Here is an 18,951-nt window from a genome sequence, read left to right as displayed (position 1 = left end):
AGATTACTAGTACTACAGAGGCCGCCCTTTGTCCTTAGAACATGCTTCTTTTTATTACTTTGCTGCTTGGTACATCAAGTGCCCTGGGCCATCCGAAAAAAAAACAAACAAACACGGATGTTATCTGAAAGAATATTTCTGCCAACATACAACATATGGATGAGGAAACGCACTTCCTCAGTTTTTTTTCTCGATTTCCTATTAATTCTGTGTCCAATGACGATTACTACTTCTCCCTGTTAATGCCTTTGTTACCGCACAGGGATGAAACTGAAATAGTTGGTGACTACCCATCAGCCAATGATGCTTTTATGGCTAAACATGCTTTGTTAGATTTTACTATGCAACTGCATAACTCGTTCTTAATGCCGGTCGAAACAAGTATCCATCGCATACGGCTTGCTGAGGCAGAACCAAGTGACCAAATCATTGCAAATGATGTTCCCGTTGCAATTAATGCTTGTGGTACATCTCAACCAGTATCACCTAATGTTTCCATGGGTGAGTTTATTACTGAAGAAGATTCGATTTCATCGCACTACCACCAGATGTCTGCATGTCTCATGACAAATGATGAATTCCAAGATCAATTGCTAAGGTTAACTTCCTGTCAAAGAAATGCTTTGTCTGTTGTTAAGAATCATTTTGAGTCCCGTACAGGAACCCCATTAAGACTCTTTATAACAGGCGGTGCAGGAGTTGGCAAGTCATTCCTTTTAAAGGCGGTTGTTGCTTTTCTGCAGCTGAGAACTGCTATAATCTCAGGTGTATCTCCTGTTAAGTGTTCAGCTCCGACAGGTACTACGGCTCGTCATATTTATGGTCAAACTATTCATTCCTTACTTATGATACCTGTTGACAATACCTGAATTATGCAAGCCTTTCACCTGCCAGCATTGGAACTTTACGCAAAAAATTTGCAGGGATCCACACCGTTGCCATTGATGACTTTGGTATGGTGAGTGACCGATGATAAAGTGGGGAAAAATAAAAGTTAGATATTGGTAAAAATGCAAGAAGAATACAAATTTTCTGAATTATTTCAAAAGCGTTGCAACGATTTAGCTGTAAACAGGCATTCTGAAAAAGAAGTACAAGAATACATCATCAAATACAAATCATATAGAACAATATTGGAAGAACAGTATTTACAATTTACGAGAAACAGCTGCTACTTTCAAAGTTAAAGGCCAACTTATAAAAGTAAAAAAAATAAAGATTTTTTTTATTTTTATTTTTATTTTTGCAAATAGTGAAAGTATAAAAGAGCATAAATGCGCATTTAAGAAATGCGTTAATACATCAGCTACCAGTTCCGATCAGATCGTGAGTGAACTAATTAGCAACTGTTTTTCTTCAACAGAATAAAAATTAAAAACAATGTTTAAGAATGTTAAACATTATTTACACATGTTAAAATACTTAAAGGTATGCAACAAATCTGCACACAGTAACTTGCAAAAAGTCTCGAGAATCGGTATATCTCTACATAACAATAAATATGAGAAAGCTTAACAACAAATTATTATCATATTCTGTATAATAGCTATGGAACGCCACATATGTCAGAAGGTTTAAGCAAATATTTTCACTCATTGTTTCATATTGTCAAATTGATCTGAATATCTACATTAGTTACGCTGTTTTATTACTTTTGTATCTCATCTTCAACTATTATTTCAATGACACGCGAACTATTATTAGAGAGATATTTAAAAGACATAACTGGCTAAACAATGCACTTTTTGCACCAATGTTATGCGACTGTTCTTCCATTCATAATATTCCTTTATGATGAAAATCAAATTTTAGAAATAACATCCAGAAAAAATGTTTTAAAGCGGCATGCCTCCAGACCGTTCGACAACAAAAGAGATTTTTTTTAGATACCTTGAAGTAAATGCTTTATTTCTTAAGAAGGCTTTAAAACTTAATTACTGACAAACTTTATGTTACGGAAACACATGAGAATTTGCTGTTTTTACTACTTTTTACGATGAAAATCGAAAAGCGTTTGTCACGCTTTTACTCCAGGTAAATTGTCTCGATCATAAATATCTATATTTTGAAGTCATTATTCACTACCTCAGCTATTGGTTACGAGGACGGGAAAATGTCTTTATTGCCGCGGAGGTCCGGGGTTCGATTCCCGACGTGATCATCTTTTTTTCTTGATTCGGAATTTTTAAAATATTTTAGAAACAAAAATCCATATTCTAATGTTCATGATATGGCCAAAACTTCAATTTGAAAGAAAGATTATTTTAGCCAAATCTGGAGGCATGCTGCTTTAAGCACTCAGTGGAAATAAAATTGAATTGTACCCACAAAAGACCTTTGAAAAAATGTAAACATTAATTCAGCCAATGTTTCGTTTTGATCCAAGTAGCATATAATGTCCGCTGAGATACATGTTAACTGCCTGGCTACCTCCATTCAAGTTGAGTTAATTTTAGGGGAGGGGTTGAGATGGAGAGGCCTCCGTGGCCGAGTGGTTAATGCCGCTGACTTGCCTCTGCCGATGTGGGTTATGTGAGGATTGCTGAAGGTTGGGGGTTCTATCCAGGTGACCGCCCATGTTTTAAATTATGCTAATTGTCAATTGTGTCAGCTTGACTATAACCCTCCCCCCTCCCGCACCACCTAAAATCGTGATTAATGTCCATTTTAAGTTTGGAGTTGTTACTAAACACCAGACTGTTTAGGTGATGTCTATCCAGAATGAAACTTCGGCTATGCACTCTGTGTGTGTATATGATCATCATCACTGGGCTCTAGCTGGCTATAGTTAGCGCCTGCCATTACATCTGCCTGTAAGTCTTCATTATTTTTATATTCCAGGTCCTGTTGTGGCGCATTTAGCGGCGATGCACTGGAATCAGAGAGGGAAATAAAATGATACCGGTTTCAATCTACTCAACCTTTAACTAGAGCTGCTTTTGTGAAAAACACATGTCTCCCACAACTGCCTAATAATCTAAATAGTAATTCAGTCTTTATATACTGTTTACTCACTACAAATATACTTTTTAAGAGTAAATGATTTTGGGTAATTCAAGGGCCATAATTCCGAAGTGCCTGGGGCGATTTGGCTAGTTAATGAACTTGGCCGAGGAGGTATGGTCAAAACATTTGGTTCAAGTTTGGTAAAGATCGGATGAGAACTGTTTGACTTAGAGTGAGGACAAGAGTAAAAAGGCCCATTTACGTTAATTCAATGAGCATAATTCCGAAGATCCTGGGCCGATTTGGCTATTTATCGAACTTGGCCGAGGACTTATGGTCAAACACATTTTATTCAAGTTTGGTGAAGATCGGATGAGAACTGTTTGACTTAGAGCGCGGACAAGATTTGCGACAGACAGACACCCAGACAGGAGTAAATCAATATGTCTCCCACAACATTGTGTGGTGGGAGACATAAACTACAATATTGATATATAAATGCAAATTATTGGTCTAGCAGAATGCAATAAACGTCCGTTTCATGAACTACTTTTTAATGTTGTTAAGTTCAAAGTCTATCGGAAATTTCTCATTTCGTTCATATTTATTTACAAAGTTCGTACTATATGTGAATATAAAAACGGAAGTGAAACAATAGTCGCCACTTATAATATCATCTTCTTTTGAAATGTATGGGTTTTTTTTCTTCATCAATATGATTTTTTTTGTAAGATTCAGACTGAAACAACCTGAAAATTCTAGCAATATTTTTGTCTTTTCATGCCACCATATTTTAACGTTTTGGCACAACATTCTTAAAATGCAGACCCTGCAATATCCGGTTTTCGTAGCCAAAGACCCCATCGATCCCCATCAGTGTCACATTCTGATAGCCAAACCCATCTCCATTTGTTCCCATGTTTGCTTTCTAAGTCCTAAGTATTGTACGCTGGCGGTAAAAACTTCGTTTTTCGCGCACTATCCCGTGCAGCCCTAATTACGGCGTGTTAATCCCCGAAAGAAATCTTTATCTTCTTCGTGTTCCTCGTGGAAAGATCGATACTTTGGAGATAAAAAGCGTGCAAAGCGTAGAAATCAAGACATGTGTGTGAAAGTCCATGCAAACTTTGACGCGGCAACTTTTAGGCGCACGTGAAAGTCATGAAAAACGTGAGTGAATAGTTATATAAACGGTCGTCTAAAATGATGTTTTAAAACAACAGTTGAGGTAAATTTCGGTACGTAACGGGATTGAGTAATCATCACTGCAGTATCTTTTTTTAAAAGTGACTCTTCCGTGGTTGACGCTTGTTTTATAATTGGAACTCTTTACAAGGTGTGTATAATAAAATCCAGACATCGCGAAAGTTGCCAAAAATGGCCGGACATTCGGTCCTGCACTGCCGGACCGAACATTAAATATGAAAAAGACAGGAATATTGCTTCCTTTTATCAGTATGCAGCTGTTGATATATTTTCTTGTATCCTATCTACATTGCTTTGGATTCGAAAATCCCGAAAAATAATTATTTTGAGAAGTGTCCAAAAAATATGGACACAATAATTATCAGAACAGAACAGAACACAACTTTATTAACTCAAATCATATACATGACACATGAGTATACAGTGAAAATAATGTTTTAAATATTTTGCGACATGGTATAGGTATACATAAAATATATTTTCAAGTATACACTTCTTATATAAGTACAAATGTAGAAAAGTTGAAGAAAACTTAAAAAAAAAAACGATCATTTAACCAGATGCAGGTAAAAAATAAAAGAAGAATTAGAAAAAGAATGAGAAAAAATAAAAAGAAAGAAAAAGGGGGAGAAACCTTTATGCTATCGTTTATATCAATTTAAAAGAAAAAGAATCGCTGTATTGAAAAAAAAAATCTATAATGCAGTAGAAATAAATGTAAGGTAATTATCGGATTTCAATGACGACCAGTATTTAAAAATCATGCAAGTCGTGCGTAAAAATTGTTTTGACGGCTAAGGGTGGAGTTATTTTCATTCAAGGGTTTTGATACGGTTTAGTCGTGCGTTTTTTCATTCATTATTATTCAAATTAGATTCTGTTAAGTGTTTTGATTGGTTATTGACATTTTTTATTGTAAGATTAATGCGAGCGGCAGACAATAGTGATTCAATTTGGATATTATGACCTTGTAAGTTTTGTTTTGTTTTTCTTTTATTTATTGTGTTATGAACCTTTTCTATAATATATGTTAGCACAAAAAATTATTTAAGATGATTTATATGGTCTTATAATAACTTAATAATGAGGCTTGAAAAAATCTAAAATAATCTTGATAAAGAGACACAGTTTTCTTAATTTGTGCGGTGAAGTTTCGTTGAGAAGTTGTCGGAATTTGATAATATTTGGGTACCTATAAAAGTACGTCTGAATATATTTTGATCGTTGTTCCTTGAAATAGGACATATAAGAAGGTAATGCATTTCGTCACCGGTATCATTCTTATCACATAGAAAACACTTGCGATCTGAAATGTCAATTCCTTCCCATCTTCCAACTTCAACTGGCAAAAAATGATTACCTGTTCTGTATCTTAGCAGATAAATAGAAAGTGGCTTATTTAATTTCAAAAGATAATTTTCAAGGTAAATCGACTCTTTAAAGATTGAATAGTTTTGACCTTTTGACGATTGTTGCAAAGATGCATTCCATTTTTGTAAATATTGGTCTATTAATGTTCTCTTAATTGTGAATTTGACTGTTTTGCACAATAATGTTTCTTGGTTTTTCCAAATATCTATTCTTCCTGTGTTTGTAAATATGTTTTTTTATATAATTTATCCATTTAGAGTTAAAGTCTGGTAGGTTTAACATAAACTGGTATATCTTATAGGAAAGTTTATCTTTACTACCTGTGACAATCCTATTCCAAAAACCAATCATTCTTGTTTTTATTGTGATATCAATAGGGTATCTACCAAGTTCTGCAAATAGCATGTATATAGGTGTACTTTTACTCAATTTTGTAACATATCGTAAAAACTCGCAGTGAACTTTTTCAATTAATGATGTATTTTCGTAACCCCAAATATCGCTTGAGTATGTGTGAATTGGGAGTACTGTGTGATCAAACAGTTTCAGTATTAGATCCATAGGCAACTGTATATTATTAACTCTCATATAAAGGAAATGAAGTGCTTTTCTGGCCTGTTCGGCTAAGTGCTTCCTTGTATTTAAGAAACTACATGAACTTGAGAAGTAAGTTCCTAAATATTTATATGTTTTAACAATTTCGAGTTCCGTCGTACCAATTTTAAATGAAAAACGGCGTGTATCTCGTGCACCAAAGATCATCACTTTAGTTTTGTTTATGTTAACCTGAAGTTTCCACAAATTACAATATTCAGTAAAGTCATCCAAACATTTTTGTAAAGCTACTGCGTTATCTGCCAATAGAATGGTATCGTCTGCGTATAAAAGGATTACAATTTTCAACATATTTACTATTTCTTCGTTTATTTGACCTAGACTTATTCCTGAATTATCCCTATTGGTAAGAAATTGTTCCAAGTCATTCAGAAAGAGGGAAAATAGCACGGGCGATAAATTTTCTCCTTGAGGAACGCCAGAGTTACATATGAAAAAATCAGAAAAGTTCTCTCCTGAAGAGATACACGACTTAATGTTACTGTACATGTTTTGTACCACTCGGAGGAATTTGCCTTTTATATTGTTATTCGTGAGTTTACGCCAAAGACCAGCTCTCCAGACGGTATCAAAGGCTTTTGTAAAATCCACATAAGAACAGAACAACATTTTTTTCTGGCTTCTTAATATCTCTACTAGTGAGTTTAAAACAAATATATGGTCTGTTGTTGAATAATTCTTTCGAAACCCAGCTTGATTTTCCAATAATATGTTGTTTACTTGAATAAAATCATTTAGACGTTTGTTCAAAATTGACGTGAAAAGTTTTCCCACGCAACTTAAAAGAGTTATCGGCCTATAGTTTCCAGGGTCTTGTGAATCACCCTTATTTTTATATATAGGTTTGATTATTCCCTCTGTCCATTTGGATGGAATTATACCATTATCTAGGACTAAATTAAACAGTTTTTCATAGATAGGTAACATTTTAACAATAGTGCATTTAATATACTCATTTAATATCCCATCAATCCCAGGTGCCTTGTTATTTTTCAAACCCTTAATAGCTTTTTCAATTTCTACTTTTGTAATTGGAATATTAAGGCAACTATCATCCCTATCAACAACGTTTATTAAATCATAATCATCGTCATCATTGTATTCATCAATATTGTTTATGTCCTTGAAGTAATTATACAAATCCTGTAGATCAGGAGGATCAACTTGTTTCTTATTCTTACGCCAGTAATCTTTTGGTCTTTTGCTGTGCATTTCACGAAGTTTTTCCTCATTTTGCTTGTTGTATAAATTTTGATATCTGTTCATAGTATTTTTAATGGACTGGCATGCATTTTTTAAAGCGTTGTAAGATTTATGTATCACATGTTTTATGTATTCTATATCAATGCTAAAAGCTATGATTTATTTAAAGTTAAATCATAATGATGTTTGTATTTCTTAAGAATGACAGTTACCTTTTTTTTATCCTGCAATGTCAGTTATTATCGTGCACGTTTTCTCCCATGTTTATGCATGTATCTTTTTGTTATTTCATATTTCCAAGGAGTACATTGCACTTTAACTAAATTGTCACCATTTATTAACTTTACTCCATCCATTTATCTGTATTTTGTGTGAATGTTAACTTCCTAAAACTTTTCCTGAAATTTATGGAGGCTGCCATGTTGTTTACTGCAGTGTGTAGAAATACATCCATTTTCATATTCTAATGCAGCATATTTGTATCATTTTGTGAACTGTTCATTGATAGGATGTTAGAAACATGTTTTGATTATTAACTGTCACTGAAACTTTACATTATTGTTCATTTTTGTGAAAGAAGTGCGTACTATTTGTTAGGTCATTCGCGGTGTAAATTTGGAACTTTCAATCACCGGAATTCTCCATTTTATTGCATCAATTACATTTTATCTACCCAAATGTTACTCATCATTTGATTCAATACCATAAAAGATATATTGTCTTTGTGTATTATTGCTCACATTTTATTGTATGTCGTATTATTCGTAATTTTACTTGGAGATTCCGCTTAGCGTATTTTAGGATGAGATTTCCTACCCAACTCTGATTGGCTTAGAAAATTCTTATGTGCAATCTGATTGGATGAGACATCTCTCCTAAATTCCTAAACGGGTCAAAGCTTATAAATAGAGCGATCTGCCTCACTTTGGAAGAACAGTTGCGAAGGCGCCATTATTCAAATCATTATTGGTCAAAACAACTAACGTACAATTCCTAAATCCAAATTTTAGTAAGTATTTAGGAATCTTTCCTAAATATCGGTTATCCAATCTTAGGTTCATTGAATTAGTATTATATAAATACAAGTATAGGTATACTTGTATACGAAATAGTTTTTAGTACGAACTTTAGGAAATAAAATCCTAAACTTAGGATTTTATCTTAGTTTTTAGGAATACGGTTTAATATATTTACTTAGGCAACTGTCCCCATTTGAGAGCCGGCGCACTTCATGAACATGATTATTTTTAGGATTTAGGATTGCTATTAAGTATTTGTATGTTATATATATATCAGTTATAATGCATTATTGCATTTAATACAGAGTGTTAAAACTGATATCGTTGTCGTCTTCTATATTGAAGTAATACTACTGCTGGTGTATTGAAACTCCAGTAGTCCTGTATATTGTAGTGTATTTCATCAAGGCATCCTGACCCCCCCCCCCCCCCCCCCCGGCTGAAGTACGCTACAAACTGGTGTCAGAAGTACGGTATTGATGCCAGAACATACTGTTTAACGAACACACAGTCCTAATTTTATGATGGTCACAATTCAAGGACAGCTGTACCTCATTACTGCAAAACAATTTATTTCTTTTCAACAATCAACCAGTGACGTACGTCAATGATGGCTTCACCAGATCCTGAAGTCACATTTCAGGCACCATCTACTGTAGTAAGAGGTGACCCGGAAGACGAACTTCAGGTAGAAAATAGTCTTTCTGATGATGATATGAGTGACAGAGGGAGTGTAACTGTTTCTGTCAACAGTCAACAATTACCTGAAGGCAGACGATATCTCCATCAACGGGATGGTAATAGAACTAATAATCACTGTGGTGACTATGTTCCACTACCACCTCCGCATCACAGTATAACACACACAATTAAACCTGAAAAAATATGATGGTTCAAAGAGTTTTGAGCAATACCTTTCTCATTTTGAGGATTGCTCTGAACTAGCTTGCTGGTCTTACATACACGTGTTCTAACCTTGTCTGCCAGTTTACGTGGGCCGGCTCGAACCTACTACATGACTCTATCAGTGAGTGAGCGCAGAAACTACAACACCCTTATTGCTAGGTTACAAGATAGGTTTGGTCATTTAAAGTATCAAGCTTTGTGGCTGCAAAAACTAGACAACAGAAAACGTCAAAAGGGAGAAGATTTAAGACAGCTGGCACAAAAGGCTCACTAAGACCTTGGAGCTAGAGCACAAGAGAAGCTAGCACTAAATCAATTTTATAAATCATTTTCTACCGACATGAAGTGCCGGTGTGTTGAAAATGAGTGTACTACGGTAAATGAGGCTGTAACTGTAGTAGAACGTTATGAAAGCATTTTAGGAATTCAGAATGCAGCCCCCATTAGAGCTCTTGATATTAATTCAAAGCAGAAATCAGAAACTGAAGAACTTAAAACAATGATTAAAAAGCTAGAGGAAAAGTTAGAAAAGATTGAGCGCACCTGCAGTAGTAACTCAACTCAGACTTCTAGCAGCAACGCCAGACAGTGTTTCGGTTGCAACTCTGCAAATCATTTGTGGAGAAACTGTCCCCTTAACACTACCACTGACCGAAATAACACTTTCCGTAACAGACAAAATTTCCGTCGCTCTGAAAATTCTCAACGTTACCAGAACCGCAATAATCAAAGTACTGAGAGGCTGACTTCTAAGCAAGGGGAGTCACAGGGTCTCTCTACTAGCTTTCAGGAAAACTAGATGTGGCTGATTCTGCGGGCAAAGAATCAGCAATAGTCAAAGAGCCCAAACAAAGTACTGAGATTCATACTGCTCGAGCAGGTTCGGACCTAAATAAATTTGATAATGGTTTTTATACTACATGTTACGTTAATTCTGTTGCTGTAGATTTTCTTGTCGACTGTGGAGCGACATCCTCCCTTATTTCAAAGAAAAAACTCTTTGAAATTGATCCTCATCAAACTTTATTTACTGTTTCACCAGTTACACAGACCTTACATGCAGTAAATGGTGAAGAAATGTCTGTATGGCGTAGCGTTGACCTTATTGTTAAACTTGGAGATCAACGCTATGACATAACATTCATTATCTGTGACATGGATACTGGGGGTATCCTGGGGCAAGACTTCCTAAAGCGGAATGTTGATAGCATCAACTACAAGCAAAACTGTCTCCAGATGGGGAAACATATTGTACCTTTTTGGAGTGGTGGTAAGGCATTCCAGATTTGCAGGGTAGAAGTGAAAGATACTATACGCCTGCCTGGTCAATCTAGGATGTGGATTCCCGTAAAAATTCCACATTCTGAACATCTCAGTGAAAACGGATTCCCTGAGCCGTCTACTAATGTAATGGCCAAAAATGAAGTCATTTTAATGAGTGGAGTTGTTAAAACAGAGAAAGAGGTTGTTGTTAATGTCGTAAATTACGGCCAAACTTCAACAACCTTATATAAGAACATGAACATTGGTACATGCGAATCCTATTTTGAAGAACAGAAGCGAGACTCAGCTAGGGTAGCTCACGTGACTGAAACAAACGCAGAATCAACCTTACCAGACCATTTAAAAGATCTATATGAACGAAGTTCTAAAGGTCTTAATGAAATTGAGAAGCAAGGTTTGGCTAAGCTACTGTGTAAATATTCAAGTACCTTTTCCAAATCTCAAGAGGATATAGGTTTAACTAACATAGTTCAACATTCTATCAATACTAAAGATGCTCTGCCTATTCGTCAGCCGCCACGTCGTCTACCTTTAGGTAAGCGGGCAACAGAGAAGGAGGAAGTCAACAAAATGCTTGAGAGAGGTATTATAGAACCCTCTAATAGCGCTTGGGCTTCCCCTGTTGTTCTTGTTACTAAGAAGGACGGCAGCCCCCGTTTCTGTATCGACTATAGAAAGGTCAATGACGTAACGGCCAAGGACGCCTATCCGTTGCCTAGGGTGGATGACTGCATCGATGCTTTATCAGGTGCCAAATATTTTAGTTCACTTGACCTCAAAAGTGGGTATTGGCAAGTTGGTATGAAACCCGAGGATAAAGAAAAGACAGCCTTTGCTACAACAGTCGGTCTTATCCAGTTCACTGTTATGAGTTTTGGTTTTGCCAATGTCCCTTCTACATTCGAGCGGCTTATGGAAAATGTCTTGCGAGGCCTTCAATGGGAAGAGTGCCTGCTTTATATGGACGACATTATAGTTCCAAGTAACACCGTCACTGAGGGTCTCGTTAGACTAGAGCACATATTTCAAAGGCTCAAAGAAACTAATCTTAAACTTAAGCCATCTAAATGTATTCTGTTTCAGAAACAAGTTAAATTCTTGGGACATTTAGTCTCTGAATCTGGTATAGCTACCGATCCAGATAAGAAATCCGGCTGTGCAAAATTGGCAGAGACCTAAGAATGCCAGGGATGTAAAAAGCTTCTTAGGCCTTTGCACATATTATCGCCGTTTTGTTGAGGGCTTCACAAAGATTGCCAAGCCCTTACACAAAGTCGCTGAGAAATCTGCCAAATTTATATGGACCGATGAGTGTGAACAAGCCTTTAAAACCTTAAAACAAGCTCTAGTGTCATCACCAATTTTAGGATATCCTGTACCTGGATCACAATTTATTCTTGATACAGATGCTAGCCACGTATCCACAGGTTCTGTACTTTCACAGGTTCAAAATGGCAGAGAGGTTGTCATTGCCTACTTTAGTAAAACCTTAAACAAGCACGAAATGGCGTATTGTGTCACTCGAAAAGAGCTTTTGGCTGTTGTGCATGCGCTTAATGCCTTTCATCATTACATATATGGCCAGAACATTGTCCCTCGAACTGATAACGCAGCAGTTAGCTGGATGAAAAATCTCAAACAACCCACTGGACAAGTAGCAAGATGGCTCGAAGTTCTAGGTACTTATGACTTGACAGTGAAGCATCGACCTGGTATACAGCACAGGAACGCTGATGCATTATCCAGGGCACCCTGTTCCAAATGTGCCAAGCAACAGAGTAATAATGAAGTACTTCATGGAACCAATGACATTGTACCAGATGTCTCTGCGACAAGAATTAATCCTGATGATCAGTCCCTGAATATAGACATCTGTGCTGTCCAAAAGCTAAACAGCACTGAAGAAGATGTCTGTAATTCCATTCACTTCTCACGAGCTGTAACAAGAAGCCAAAAAGCACCATTTCACGAATCACTTTGCTCATTGCCTGGGTGGAGCCCAAGTGAGATCTCCGATCAGCAAAAAGCTGATCCAGAGCTCAAATCTATCATGCAAACCTTAGAAAACTCTTCTGGTAGACCTAGATGGCAAGATATAAGCTCACAAACCTCTTCAGCAAAATCACTCTGGAGAATGTGGGACCGTCTATCTTTAGAAAATGGTGTCCTAGTCAGAACATGGCATGACGATGTCAAAAATCGTCATACACAGATTGTGGTTCCAAAACTAAGATGTGCTGAAGTTATTCACTATATGCACGATGTTCCTACAGCTGGCCATCTTGGTGCTGAGAAGACTCTGGAGAAAATACGCCAAACTTTCTATTGGTCTGGCATAAAACAGGATGTTCAGGCCTACTGTAAACGATGTAATCAATGTGCACCTTGAAAGCCAGCAAAGCCAAACAGGTCCCCTTTAGGTTCGTCTTATATCTCAGAACCTCTAGAAAATGTTCTGTAGATATTTTCGGACCTCTACCCAAAACAAGCTCTGGCAACTTATATGTCCTAGTTATCTGTGACTGTTTTACTAGATGGACAGAAGCAGTTGCCCTGCCTAACCAGGAAGCATCTACAACAGCAAAAGCTTTTGTTGACCATTATGTGTCTCGGTTCGGTGTACCTTTGACTATTCACCGCGATCAGGGTCGTAATTTTACATCAAAACTTTTCAGTGATATGTGTGAACTCCTACATATACATCACACAAAGAGCACGCCAATGCATCCGCAATCCAATGGTACTGTTGAGAGATTTAACCGTACTCTTGCTGCTATGCTGACCATGTACTGTGCTGATAATCAGCGGTCATGGGACCAGTATCTCCCACAGGTCATGATGGCCTACCGATCTTCCAAAAACTCGACCACTGGTCAAACATCAAACAAAATGGTGTTTGGGCGTGAAGTAGTTTTACCGTTACAGGCCTGCATTGGTCTGCCGCCATCAGAAAACGTCCCTGATGATATCAAGGTGTCACCAGAGAATTATGTAACAGAACTTCAAGAAAATCTTAGTGTTATACACAATAAGGCCCGTGAAGTTCTCAAAACCAATGCCATATACCGTAAACGCCATTACGATCTTTTTGCAAAAAGAAGGTCATTTAAACCCGGAGATCTTGTATGGGTTCATGACCCAACACGACGTCCAGGTGTATGCAGCAAGCTATCGGTCCGTTGGAAAGGTCCGTGTGTAATCGTAAACAAAATTGACGACTTGGTTTATCTAGTTAAACGGTCAGCAAAAGCACCAGCCTCGCCACTGCATGTTGACCGCCTCATGAAGTACGTTGGCTCTCAGCTCCCCTCATGGATAAAGAAAGAACTGCCTAGTAATGATGCTCATCCGCAGTAATTTTTTAACAAAGCAACAGAATGTCAAGGAAATGTGGTTGTCTGCATCTTGTTTAGCTGATGTTGGTGGCTGGTCCATCCGACAGTGTCTGTGCAACTTTTAATTCGAACCGAGAGATCTCTCATTTGAGTAATGAAGGTGAATTGATCACTCACCAGCGATTTACTCCTTGGCGTCGTGTAAAATCAACGAAGAGATGCAGTTAGGTTACCTTGACATGTTTTTGCTCCACCATTGATGTCTTCTGTTGGATATTCATCTTTGTTATCTGAGGGTTGAGTCTGCATGTATTTTATAAAATAAATCTAGTCTTAACTTTTTACTTAATTTTTCATTTCTTTACACAGGAATGAACTGTGGTGACGTAAGAAAAGTGAAGTCAACCTTAGGCACATTCAGCTGCCAAGAGTGCCCGTCAATCTTCCTGTCGAAAAATGACTTGAAAAAGCATATTAAGAAGACAGCTAAGCATGACCCTGATCTTGATCGTGTTATTTGCGCATTCTGTGTGCAGAAAGAACAGAGGGAGTTCCGGCGTGTGGGTGATCTTCGCTTTCACATTAAAACAAAGCATGCAAAAGAGCTCCTGGACGCTCCAGAGGGACTGCTTACCACACGCACAGTCTTCTATTTCGCTCTGGAGCCATTAAATTATCTTCAGGAACACAGAGCGGAAAAGTTCGATGACCCGGCTGCGGTGTATGCAAGGCAACTTGTGACCCGGTGGTGTACTGGCAGGACACCTGGTGTGTCCAAATGGTAAGCTGGATGGGAACTGGCGAAAGGATCTCCAAACACTGGCGAAAAGAGACCCTCAACGTCCTTGGAGTTGATAGATGTTTGTATTGCTCCCAAGGAAATCAAAGCTCACTTCAGCCTAGGGGAAACGTACTTAATGGCGAACCTTTCAATCTCGGAGGATTTTCGAGGGATGGACAGCCTCTCACGAAGGCAGAGGGCAATCCAATGTTCAACTGAAATTCCAAGTGGCTCTTGGAAGGTGCTTAACAACCCTGAGACCAAAGCTGAGAGTGCTGCACTCCTTGGTATCCAGGAACATTACATTTATGTCCTTTTACATAAGCCTAAGCCAAGTTTTCACGCTAAAGTTCAAAAAGTGTCTGAGACTCAGACTCATATCTCTCCATCAGAAGCACCAGATGCGCCAAGTACACAACCGGCCTGCCCATAAGGAGCTAATGACGACCTCATGCAGGAAGTAATGAAATCGTGTGGTATACTTCCACCGTTTTCACCAATACCATCACCACCACCAATTCACCTGGGCCCTGCTGATGAAGGCACTTCCAACGACACAGAAGACCCCTTTCCACAGGTGACAGTGCTCTCCACATCCGCCAGTTTATCTCCAGCTCTCCCTGATGTCATGACATCCTTTCCAGATGCTAGTGTATCTACACCTGTAGCTGTGCTTCCATCAAACAAGTCAACTCCACCTCCAGAGGTACCTACTGTTGAAGTGGTCCCTCCACCACCAGCTGTATCCAGTGATGAAGTGGTCTCCCTGCCTCCAGCTGTAAGCTCTAATGTTGATGTGGGCCCTCCATCTCCAGTTGTTTCAACTGTTGAAGTGGTTCTTCCACCTCCAGCAGTATCCAGGGATGAAGTTGTCTCCCAGCCTCCAGCTGTAAGCTCTTGCAGTTCTTATGTTGAAGTGGTTCTTCCAGCAAACACATCACAGGAAAATTGCCCTTCAGTTGTCAGCATGTCTACTGTTTCACAAGTAATGACTTCAAGTGCAATTGACTCTTTACCACTGCTCAGCTGCAGCAGTAACTCATGCTCGCTTTTCACTGGGTCCACTCCCGTTTACTGCTGCTCAAGTGTTGCACCTACTCCGACTTATGAGCCGACTATGATTGGTGGTCAGAGGCCGTCTGAAGTCATCTACCAACACCTATACTCTCCCCTGACATAGTTAGACAGAGAGCTAGAACTTTGCTGACAAAGGGTTGTATGCCCTTACTTCCACCAGCACGCCGTGACTGGAATGTCATACCAGACCAGAGCATCCAACTCTGTCCTGGTCTGTTATGGCCTCCTGCTAACTGGAAATCAATGCTGGCAGACCAAAGATCATTAGCAGTCGAATTTGCTGCCCTCACTCTTTTGCGCCGGACAGGTACCACCAGTTTCTTCCCAGACCGATTTCCACTTGTTCACCAGTATAACTTTCTGGTTCTTCCTGGAAGTGGGCCTTATAAGACCGATATCAGAGGGAAGGCCCGTGTTTACAACTACGAAGCTGTATCCCGAATCATCAATGGACAAGATGTGTCACCCATATCCGATCAAATGGACTTCCTGAACTGTTTCAACCCTGGCAGTGGCATCGTCAACCAAGATGTACTTCAAAATATCAGTGCTGTGCCATTAAGACAAAAATGAAATATTAATAATTCATCATTATGTGTGATAGAACTTTAAAGAAATTGAAATAGTGTTCGCATATGTATTCGCGCAATGCCAGTTGAATTTTTAGTCTTAATTGTAATCACTTTTAGTGTTTTATTTACATTTAATTACAAATGTACAAATTTTTTTATGTCAGGTTACTTCAGGAGAAGTAAACTTTTAAGGTAGGGAGAGTTGTAGGATTTATGTACCACATGTTTTATGTATTCTATATCAATGCTAAAAGCTATGATTTATTTAAAGTTAAATCATAATGATGTTTATATTTCTTAAGAATGACAGTTACCTTTTTTTATCCTGCAATGTCAGTTATTATCTTGCACGTTTTCTCCCATGTTTATGCATGTATCTTTTTGTTATTTCATATTTCCAAGGAGTACATTGCACTTTAACTAAATTGTCACCATTTATTAACTTTACTCCATCCATTTATCTGTATTTTGTGTGAATGTTAACTTCCTAAAACTTTTCCTGAAATTTATGGAGGCTGCCATGTTGTTTACTGCAGTGTGTAGAAATACATCCATTTTCATATTCTAATGCAGCATATTTGTATCATTTTGTGTAATGTTCATTGATAGGATGTTAGAAACATGTTTTAATTATTAACTGTCACTGAAACTTTACATTATTGTTCATTTTTGTGAAAGAAGTGCGTACTATTTGTTAGGTCATTCGCGGTGTAAATTTGGAACTTTCAATCACCGGAATTCTCCATTTTATTGCATCAATTACATTTTATCTACCCAAATGTTACTCATCATTTGATTCAATACCATAAAAGATATATTGTCTTTGTGTATTATTGCTCACATTTTATTGTATGTCGTATTATTCGTAATTTTACTTGGAGATTCCGCTTAGCGTATTTTAGGATGAGATTTCCTACCCAACTCTGATTGGCTTAGAAAATTCTTATGTGCAATCTGATTGGATGAGACATCTCTCCTAAATTCCTAAACGGGTCAAAGCTTATAAATAGAGCGATCTGCCTCACTTTGGAAGAACAGTTGCGAAGGCGCCATTATTCAAATCATTATTGGTCAAAACAACTAACGTACAATTCCTAAATCCAAATTTTAGTAAGTATTTAGGAATCTTTCCTAAATATCGGTTATCCAATCTTAGGTTAATTGAATTAATATTATATAAATACAAGTATAGGTATACTTGTATACGAAATAGTTTTTAGTACGAACTTTAGGAAATAAAATCCTAAACTTAGGATTTTATTTTAGTTTTTAGGAATACGGTTTAATATATTAACTTAGGCAACTGTCCCCATTTGAGAGCCGGCGCACTTCATGAATATGATTATTTTTAGGATTTAGGATTGCTATTAAGTATTTGCATGTTATATATATATCAGTTATAATGCATTATTGCATTTAAAACAGAGTGTTAAAACTGATATCGTTGTCGTCTTCTATATTGAAGTAATACTTCTGCTGGTGTATTGAAACTCCAGTAGTCCTGTATATTGTAGTGTATTTCATCAAGGCATCCTGCCCCCCCCCCCCCCCCCCCCCCCCCCCCCTGGGTGAAGTACGCTACAGCTATATCGTTATATTCAGACGGATATTTTTGAAACTTCTTTCGAGCTTTATTATATATCTTTCGAGCTTTCTTGCAATTTATACCGAACCAAGGCTTCTTTTTACCTAGCTTATTTATATCAAATTGTCTACGTGATTCAAAGGTTGTTTCTGCACTTTTAAGAAAAATACAAGAAAGTTCATCTGAAATCATGTCTAAGTGCAAGCTATCAATATTTTGCCCGTTGCTGTAATCATTAAGCATTTTTTGTATGTTTGTGACATCTATTTTATTTGCAAATTCCTCAACTTTGGTTGGGTTCCAGTTTGGTCTGTTTATAGCCTGAAGTTGATTATTATCTAATTTGTTGCATTTCGTTACAATATTGCAGTTCAAAACCGCGTGACCATCCGAGTACAATTGATCTAAACTAATTATTTCAAAACTATTCAGTAATTTAAAAGCTTGTACAGTTGCAATACAATAATCTAGTACCGATATATTTTTGAAAGTCATTCTGCCTGGAACATCTTTGCCAAACCTACCATTTACAATAATGAAATTATTATTTTAACATATTTCTATAAGTCTATAGCCATGATTATTATTTTTTGTCTTCAGACTTTCTTTTCAGCTTAATGCCATTAGTTTCTAATGAACTTTTTTGGTCAATAAAACTAATAAGATCATCATCCATATCAAAAATATCTGACAAAAAATCGTCACAAGACGTATAATCACATAGTTCAGCAGTGTGTGCATTGAAATCGCCAGAAATGTATATATAGTCATTTTCACTTCTCATTGATGCTATCTCTGTTTCCAACAATTCGAACTCATCGTTATCATAGAAACGTGATTGTAATGGGGGTACATATGTTATACCAAAAACAACATCATGTTCAAGCATGGTACATGCCTTGAAAAGTTTAAGCCAAAGAACGTATTCAGACTCGGTTTCGAGAACTTCAACAAAATTACTGAGACTGTTTTTAACAAATGCGCCTATTCCACCTGATTTCCTTATGTATTTTTGCTTTCTCGGTTTACTTATGAAATGGTAATTTGGGAC

This window comes from Mercenaria mercenaria, chromosome 3 (genome assembly GCF_021730395.1).
Source record: "Mercenaria mercenaria strain notata chromosome 3, MADL_Memer_1, whole genome shotgun sequence".
NCBI classification, from domain to species: Eukaryota; Metazoa; Mollusca; class Bivalvia; order Venerida; family Veneridae; genus Mercenaria; species Mercenaria mercenaria.
Note: the sequence above shows the minus strand (reverse complement) of the source record.